Here is a 9242-nt window from a genome sequence, read left to right as displayed (position 1 = left end):
TCTGTGCGACCCCATAGACGGCAGCCCACCAGGCTCCCCGTCCCTGGGATTTTCCAGGCAAGAATTCTGGAGTGGGTTGCCATTGAAGAAATTCTTTGGTATTCACAATTTGATTGCATTTTGCAAAAGTTTTTGCACTTTTGTTTCCCAAGTACACAGAACACAAAAGTCGCTCAGTCGTGTCCGACTCTTTGTGACCCCATGGATTGTAGCCCACCAGGCTCCTCAGTCCATGGGATTTTCCAGGCATGAATACTGGAGTGGGTTGCCATTTCCTTCTCCATTCCCAAGTACAGTTAAGACCAAAAACTGAATTTTAAAGAGCTATGTGTAAAAAGCCCAAGAAAACTCATAAAGCAGAAGTTCCCAAGCTTCAAAGTACATAAGAATTACCCAAGGAAGCTTTCAAAATAGATTCTCAGGGTGTGCGTGCTCAGTCGCTTAGTCATGTCCAAATCTTTGTGACCCCTTGGACTGTAGGAGCCTGGCAGGCTCCTCTGTCCATGGGAATTTTCCAGGCAAGAATACTGGAGTGATTTGCCATTTCCTACTTCAGGCAATCTTCCCAACCCAGGGATCGAACCCCTGTCTCTTGTGTCCCCTGCATTGTCAGGTGGGTTCCTTACCACTGTGCCACTTGGGGAGCCCTGATTCTTAGGACTCACCACTATAAACTCTGGTGAACTGGGTCTGGAGTTTGGACACGGACATATCTGTATTTTTAAAAGCAGCCAGGTTACTGCAATGGAGGCTGCCCTCAGTCCATACTTTGAGAAGTCTAAGTCACTTGTCACCTCCAATTCATGAAACCACCTGGCTTTTCAAAATAAACAATGAGGAAACATCCCTAATTGCTTCATTAGAAGCCTGGCAAATTCAGTCTGAACAAATAACAGGTGCTGTCTACAAGAGACAAGTCAAAATACGTTCTGGTTTCTTAGCTTAAGCATAGTTAAATAGATGGCACCCCTCCATACTAAGTTCTCAGATCCACATGGATCTGGGTTGAACTTTGAACTTTTAAAATACTGGAAAGCAGTGCTATGGGAGAGATCGTTCCTACAAGCCAGGAGAATGTAACTCCTTTGACTAGCATGACAACGGCCTGCTTTCATCTTCAAGTTATACTTAAGTCCAAGGTATGCAGGATGTGACTAAGGCAATGCAAGATGTCACATTTCTTAATGGCATTTTGTAGGACAGAGAGTGCAGTACCAGCCTGCAGTTACCTTTGGAATGATAATTCTGCTAATCGGGATTTGGAGCTTACACTTCACTCGGACAAAGGTAGGAAGTCTCACTTTACTGAATTGTTTCAACATTTTCCTCCTAATAATTTCAGCCACTTGCGCTAGATAGAAGGCAGTCTTCTTACCTCGAAAGCTTGAATTTGAATTTGGACTTTTGTTATTGTTGCTGTTGTTCTCTTAAAAGTATAAAAAAGTATAGAATCAGATTTCAATTCCCAAGGAAAGGCAAATGATGTATTTTTTAAAAATCTTCTATTTCCATTTTCCTATTCCCTTTGGATGACTTTCTCCCAAATGTCTGATTTCCTTAATTTGAAATTTTACCTTCCCTAAATTGATGCATGAAAAAAAATTACTGTGAATCACTAGAGAAAGTAAAAGGCTTGTTTAGTTTTTTACCCCTTTGTCCTTTCAAAAAACTTTTAAGTATATGATATAGATGCTAAAGAATTAAAGGTTTAGGGTATTATAGTATTTACAAAGACCTAACAACACTCCTGTTGGACAAGGAAATTTTTAATTTGCCCTTGAACAGATCTGGAGGAAAGCAATCGGTGAACCCCTTGAAATTGTATGGACATTTTTGAGCATATATTCACTTTTCTGAGAACAGAGTCATTTTTTTCCCCTTAATTATATATAAAAAGAAATTTCCTCTACCTAGAAGACTTTTAACTACCCCCTTTAATAAGAAATACATTGGTTTCCAGAAATTAAGTATATCTTTAAGATTTTTTTAAAGCTGGAAATCTTATTAAGCTTTTCAGGAAAAAGGTGAAATGCCACCCAATATTCAAAGAAGATAAGTTAAACAATGTAGCTATATTTTCACAATTACAACTATTAGCAATTGCTTGTGAGCACTTCCATTTCAAAATCTCCTTAGTTATTACAATTAAGACTATTAAAATATCAAAGGACAGTTAGATTTAGACTTCCCCTCAACTAGCTCTTTCTGCTTTTATTGTTTTGTCATGTAAAATATAAACCCTTACTGATGGAGCTGTTGGTATTTAAATGGGGAATAAACAGTTCTGTCCTTTTCTGTAATCTGGGCCAGAAAATGCAAGTAATAAAAATGTCATTTAGGTTACATGAAACAACTCTGTCCCCCTCTAATCTGAATCCCATATGGGCTAGGGGATAATTCTTTAAATTTAAATAGTCCAATAACATGAAAGCAAAGCTCTCATATATTTGCTGCTTTAAGATAAAGTTTTAAAATATAAGGTTTTCTCTTTTTTTTCTTTTTCAATAATTCATTCAGATGGCTGTATTTGGGTATTGTGATGCCAATCAAATCACAGTCATTCGTCTCAGGTACTTTTGAGTAATCTTTTAGACTAAGCCACATAATATTTTAAAGCTAGTTTCCTTATCCATGGAAAGGGATATTGAAAGAAGATTATAAACAGCGTATCCGATGAGGAAAGGGAGTTTTGTTCCTTTTCTTTCTTTTGGGTAATCTTTAATGCACAGCTTTAATAATACTCAAAATCTAATTTAAAATTATCAACAACTGAAAAATTATCATTCTGCCTGATACAGTGAGATCTTCAAAAACTATAATGAGATTTAAAGCATCTTCTTCTATATATTAGTGAATTAATCTGTTCATTCTGATTTCCTGGGTGTCTGATGCTTCAATATCTCCCTCTACCCACAAGTGAAAAACTTGGTCTTACCTTCAAATTTTTATCTGAATTAATCCTGGAGCCTCAAGAGTTCAGCTTTGGAACTAACATTAAAAATATGCAGTCCAATTTCGATGAACTACTGGAAACCTCTTCACATTATCTAAACTGGGAACTATTAATAGAAAACTAAATTCCTGATGGGCTTCCCAGGTGGCTCAGACGATAAAATTCTATCCTTGGGTTGGAAAGATCCCCTGGAGAAGGAAATAATTACCCACTCCAGTATTCTTGCCTGGAGAATTCCATGGGCAGAGAAGCCCATTCGAGGGCTATAGTCCATGGGGTCATGGGACAGACCGAATGACTAACACTTTCACTAAATTCCTGAACAATCTTTTTCTATCTTTGCACAATACAGGATCTTACAAAATACTACCTTTTATGAGGCTGAGACATATTGTTTTAATTCCCTTTGGCTCATAGGGAATATGCTAAGTCTAACATGTATATGCCAGCATTGTCAAAGTTTTCCATGTCTGTGAGGTTCTCTGAATCCTTCTTGTTCTCTGAAATATCATTCTGGGCATTGCTGTTTCCTACAGGCATGCTTCATATGACAGAATTACTATTAATATTTCTCTTACTGTTGCAGGAAAGAGGACCCTTTCCAGGGCCTGAAAGTGGGCTCTTGTCTAACATTCAGAAATGAATTGTCCAAGGAGACACATGTGCTGACAAAGCAAGGGATTTTATTGGAAAGGGCGCCTGGGAGGTGAGCAGTAGAGTGAGGAAACCCAGGAGAATTGCTCTCCCAGTCTTGGGTTTTATGGTGATGGGACTAGTTTCCGGGTTGTCTTTGGTCAATCATTCTGACTCAGAGTCCTTCCTGGTGGTGCCAAGATGGATGCCAGCGAGGATTCTGGGAGGCGGTCAGACATGCAGTGTCTCCTTTTGATTTTTTCCCAACTCTTCCAGTTTGTGGTGGTTTATCAGTTTCGTGTTCCTTACCAGGACCTCCTGTCATAAAACAACTCACACAAATGGTTACTGTGTTGCCTGGCCAGGGTGGGCCGGTTTCAGTCAGTGTGCTTCCCCTAATATTCCCACTGGTAGATCGCTTCTCAAAGTGAAAATTTATCTATATTCTTAAAGTGAAACACACAGATTGATATACTGCTATATTTGCTATGCTTAATGTAAACTGGCATTTTCCAAAGTGTAATCTGTAGATGCTTGGGTACCGCAAGACCCTTTCAGAGGACCAGCAAGATCAACACTATTTTTAAAATAAGACTAAGAAATTATCTGCATCTTTCACTACATTGACACTTACACTGATGGTGCAAAAATAATGGTGAATAAAGCTGCTTATACCTTAGCATGAATCAAGGCAGTGGCTTTAAACTGTATTCTCAGTCCTACCAGTTTTTGTATTCTTTTCCCCACACAGGAAAAAAAGAAAAAAAAAAAAATTTAAGAAAGTTCTTGAGGGACTTCCCTGGTGATCTAGTGGTTGGTACTTCACATTTCAATGCAGGGCATGCTCCCTGGTTGGAGAGCTAAGATCTCTCATGCCTTGTGGCCAAAACCCCAAAATATAAAACAGAAGCAAAATTGCAGCAAATTCAATAAAGACTTTAAAAATGGTTCACATCCAAAAAATATATATATATATATATTTAAGAAAGTTCTTGATAAAACAGTAAAAAAAATTATTCATTTTATTAAATGTCAATCTTTGAGTGTATGTCTTTTTAACATTCTTGGTGAAGAAACACCAAGCTACCATGTTTGGTGAAAAAGCTGTGATTGAGCTGTGAGCTGAGGGGGCTGCTTTTATCCTGGTATACCATTTTCACCTGAAAGACTAATTCACAGGCAAACTATTATTCAGACTTGGGTGTTTTGGAAGATACTTTATTTTTTTGAAAAAATAAGTGAACTTGCCACTGTGATGATAATGATTGACATTATTTGATGCTAGCGAAAATGTATGAGCTTTCGAAAGAATATTAGAATTTCAGTAAACTTTATTTGCCACCATGACCATGACAGCTTCCCAATAGTGGACGACTTTCTGGAGAAGGTTGGTGGTGATTCAATGGTTATGATTTTTAAAATATGGAATAATGAAATATACCAAGAGTTGGGAAATTTATATAATTTAGTGAGCTGATATTTTATAAATGACTGATAACATGATATCACAAATTCATTAACGGTTGTAAAAGATGCATTTATGGTATAAGATAAACCAGCAGATTTTAATTTGACAGGGTACACAAAGTTCATTCCTGTTGTTTCAGATTCAACATTGCCATTTACTTTTATTTAAAACCTTTTTTTTTTTTTGGTTCCTCTAGGTCTTTGTTGAGGTTCAGGCTTTCTCTAGTTGCAGCCTGGGGGCTTCTTTTGTTACGGAGCATGAGCTCTAAGGCTTGAAGGCTAAAGAGTTACCATTTGCAGGCTCTCAAGTTGAGACATAATTGCCCTGAGGCATGTGGGATCCAGCCTGTCCTCTGCATTGGAAAGTGGTCGGGCTTCCCTGGTGGCTCAGTGGGTAAAGAAGCTGCCTGCAATACAGAAGACCTGGGTTTGATCCCTGGGTTGAGAAGATCCCCTGGGGAAGGGAATGGCCACCCACTCCATATTCTTGCCTGGGAAATCCCATGGACAGAGGAGCCTGATGGGCTACAGTCCATAGGGTCGCAAAGAGTCAGACATGACTGAGTGACTGGTACACTTTCTTAACCACAGGACCACCAGGGCAGTTCTTGCAATTTATCTTTAAAAAATTACTCTTTGTTGAAGTTTTGACTTGGCATCAAAGAACAACAAAAAAGCTACAAAAAAAAAAAAAAAAAACAACAACTTCTAAAAAAAGCTATTAAAATACTCCATTTCCCAATTACACGTCTGTTTGAAGCCAGAGTTTTAAAATGTCAATCGTTAATTCAAGTAACAATTGAATGATGAAGGAGATATGGGAATCCTTTTTTTTTTTTTCATTAAACCAGATAGTAGAGAACTGAAAACATGGAATACAACACCACATTTCCCAAAAATATGTTATTAAGTTGAGCAGTCATTGTGTGCAGTACTTTAAATGAATTGATATTTTTTAAACTCTTTCAGTCAGCTTTTCTTTTTTAAAATTTATTTTATTCAAGTATAGTTGATCTGCAATGTTGTGTCAGGTTTTATTCCTAACATGCTAAATATTGATGCCTATAAGCCACATAGACACGTTTGTTGAAGGCCTCAATACTTTTAAGAGTATACAGAGATCCTTTACCCCAAAATGTTTGAGACTCTCTTATACAGAGAATTATGAAGGTAGTCAATCCTTTTTCTGAGGAATTCCCTGCTGGTCCCCTAGTTAGGACTCTGTGCTTTCACTGCCAAGGGCATGGGTTCAATCCCTGGTCGAGGAACTAAGATCCTGCAAGCCACTTCATGGTCACTCAATCGTGTCCAACTCTTTGTGATCCCATGGACTGCAGCACACCAGGCTTTCCTGTCGATCACCAACTCCCAGAGCTTACTCAAATCTCATCCCCTATTGTCCCCTTCTCCTCTGGCCTTCAATCTTTCCCAGCATCAGGGTGTTTTCCAATGTGTCAGTTCTTCACATCAAGTAGCCAAAGTATTGGAGTTTCAGCTTCAGCATCAGTTCTTCCAGTGAACACACAGGAGTGATTTCCTTTAGGTTTTGACTGGCTAGATCTCCTTGCAGTCCAAGGGACTGTCAAGAGCCTTCTCCAACACCACAGTTCAAAAGCATCAATTCTTCAGCGCTCAGCTTTCTTTACAGTCCAACTCTCACATCCATACATGACCACTGGAAAAACCGTAGCTTTGACTAGACGGACCTTTGTTGGTCCATGTTTCTGCTTTTTCATATGCTGTCTAGGTTTGTCATAGCTTTTCTTCCAAGCAACAAGCATCTTTTAATTTCATGGCTGCAGTCACCATCTGCAGTGATTTTGGAGCCCAAGAATATAAAGTGTCTCATTGTTTCCATTGTTTCCCCATCTATTTGCCATGAAGTGATGGGACTGGATGACATGATCTTAGTTTTCTGAATGCTGAGTTTTAAGCCAACTTTTTCACTCTCCTCTTTCACTTTCATCAAGAGGCTCTTTAGTTCTTCTTTGCTTTCTGCCATAAGAGTGGTATCATTTGCATCTGAGGTTACTGATATTTCTCCTGGCAATTTTGATTCCAGCTTGTGCTTCATCCAGCCTGGCATTTCTCATGATGTATTCTGCATATAAGTTAACTAAGCATGGTGACAACATACAGCCTTGACCTACTTCTTTCTTGATTTGGAACCAGTTCTGTTGTTTCATGTCCAGTTCTAACTGTTGCTTCTTGACCTGCATACAGATTTCTCTCCATGGTAGAGTTTCACCTCACTTCATGGTAGAGTTTAAAAAAAAAAAATCCTTGTTTCGGAAATTTTGTCTCTCAGACATATAAACACTTTGTGTTGTGAGAGGGAGGAGATCAGTAACAAATCACTGACTCTAGTAAATCTGCTTCTAAGGTTTTTTGCTACATTATCTTGCATAGTTGAAAATGTAATAGATATAGGTTGTATGAAGTTGGCCTTAGAATGTCAAAACCTGAAAATATCTGTTACTTTCTGGTCCAAACAGCTTATGTTTAAAATAGAAAGCTAAATTTTAAATTAATTATCAAATGTTATTCAGTTGGCCAGAATGAGATGGATGGATGGATGGCTTCACCCACTCAATGGACATGGGCTTGAGCAAACACCAGGAGATACTGAAGGACAGGGAAGCCTGGCATACTGCAGTCTTTGGGGTGGCAAACAGTTGGATACGTCTGAGCGACTTAACAACAACAGCTTGTTTGTGAACTGGACTTCGTGTCTTTTAATTTGTTGCTTATGAATCAGTATTATTTGGCTAGTAGCTGTAATTCAGGCCTAGGACTCAGAAAGGAATTTCAGTTAAATGTGAAGGTTGGGGTATATGTAGGGGCACCCAGAGGAATTTCATCTATGAGTCAATGATGGGACAGAAGAAAGCTGAAGTAGGTCCAATAAGTAAGCATAGGATAAAACTTTAGTTAATGCTTATCAAGAATAGAAATGCTTATAAAGAATAGAAAGCAAGAAGAAGGGTACTAAAGTTTTTTTTTTTTTAACTACCCAGATTGGTTATATTAAAAATCATTGGGTTACATTCAGAAGCTCTATCTAAAGGAGAGGTAACACATTAATCTCCTAACATTGGGTTGGCCAAAAAGTTCGAGTTTTTCCCTAACATCATGCAGAAAAATCTGAACAAACCTTTTGGCCAAGCCAATATAACTTAGTACATTCTATCTTCATAACAACTCTGTAATATAGGTATTTTCTCCACTAATCAGCTAGGAAATAAAGGTCTAAAGAGGTGAAATATGATTCCAGGATTATACAGATGGATCCTATATCATGCGATCTTGCATCAAAAGTGGGATTTGTGAGGTCTTTCTTATTCTGAATCCCCTAAGAAAATCTGTTAACAATATTCTGCCTTCAAGGAGCTTTCTCCTCTGACTTTAAATTGTGCTATCCTTTTCCCTCTCTTTTTGGGGGGAGTGTTGTTAGGCTCAGGGGAGACTGATAGAAATGCATGGATGTATAATCAGCTTTTATATTCATCTAGTGTTAGGAGACATTTTACTTTTGCTTTATGAATCATGAATTACAAGCAGAAGGGGACAAATAACAAGTGTATTTTTGTTTAAGAAACTCAATTTTACTAAATGCTCTCATTGCTCGAACTCTTAGCACAGAAAAAGCTAAATGCTACCAAGGAATAATCAACAACACTGTGTTACATATAATATTCATGGAAATTTAGAGCTGAGGTTTTGTTCCTGTGGGGTTCCACAGCTAGATACTTGACATCCCACAATTTCTACCCTGCTCCTAAGTCCGTTTAATTCAAGTTATGTGTAAGGATACTTACGTTAGATAATATATTTTCAACTATAACTCAGCATTTAAAAACAACCATACAACTACAAATCACTAATTCTTATTCAGTGAGATGAAACTGGGCTCTGAAATTTAAGCCAGTTTCTCAAGAGTTGACCACCTAAGGCAGAAGGCTGCGAAGTTTGCAGGAGAAAATTAGAAAGTGGGTTTCCCCGGAGCGTTGTGGAGTCATCAGGCCAAGGTAATACTTGCCAGAGGTGTGACCGCTGTATGTGGGGGGTGGGGGTGAGGGGATAGGCGGAAATGCATAGTACTTTGCAAGTCGGCCCCTGGGGACTGTGTTGGCTGACACCAGGTAGGGCAGTAAAATTCTTGACCTCTAATCACAGCTTTCTGCCCCAC

Source organism: Bos grunniens, chromosome 14 (assembly GCF_055505025.1).
Source record: "Bos grunniens cultivar Pamir isolate PY7600 chromosome 14, Bosgru_T2T1.0, whole genome shotgun sequence".
NCBI classification, from domain to species: Eukaryota; Metazoa; Chordata; class Mammalia; order Artiodactyla; family Bovidae; genus Bos; species Bos grunniens.
This window is presented reverse-complemented; position numbering follows the sequence as displayed.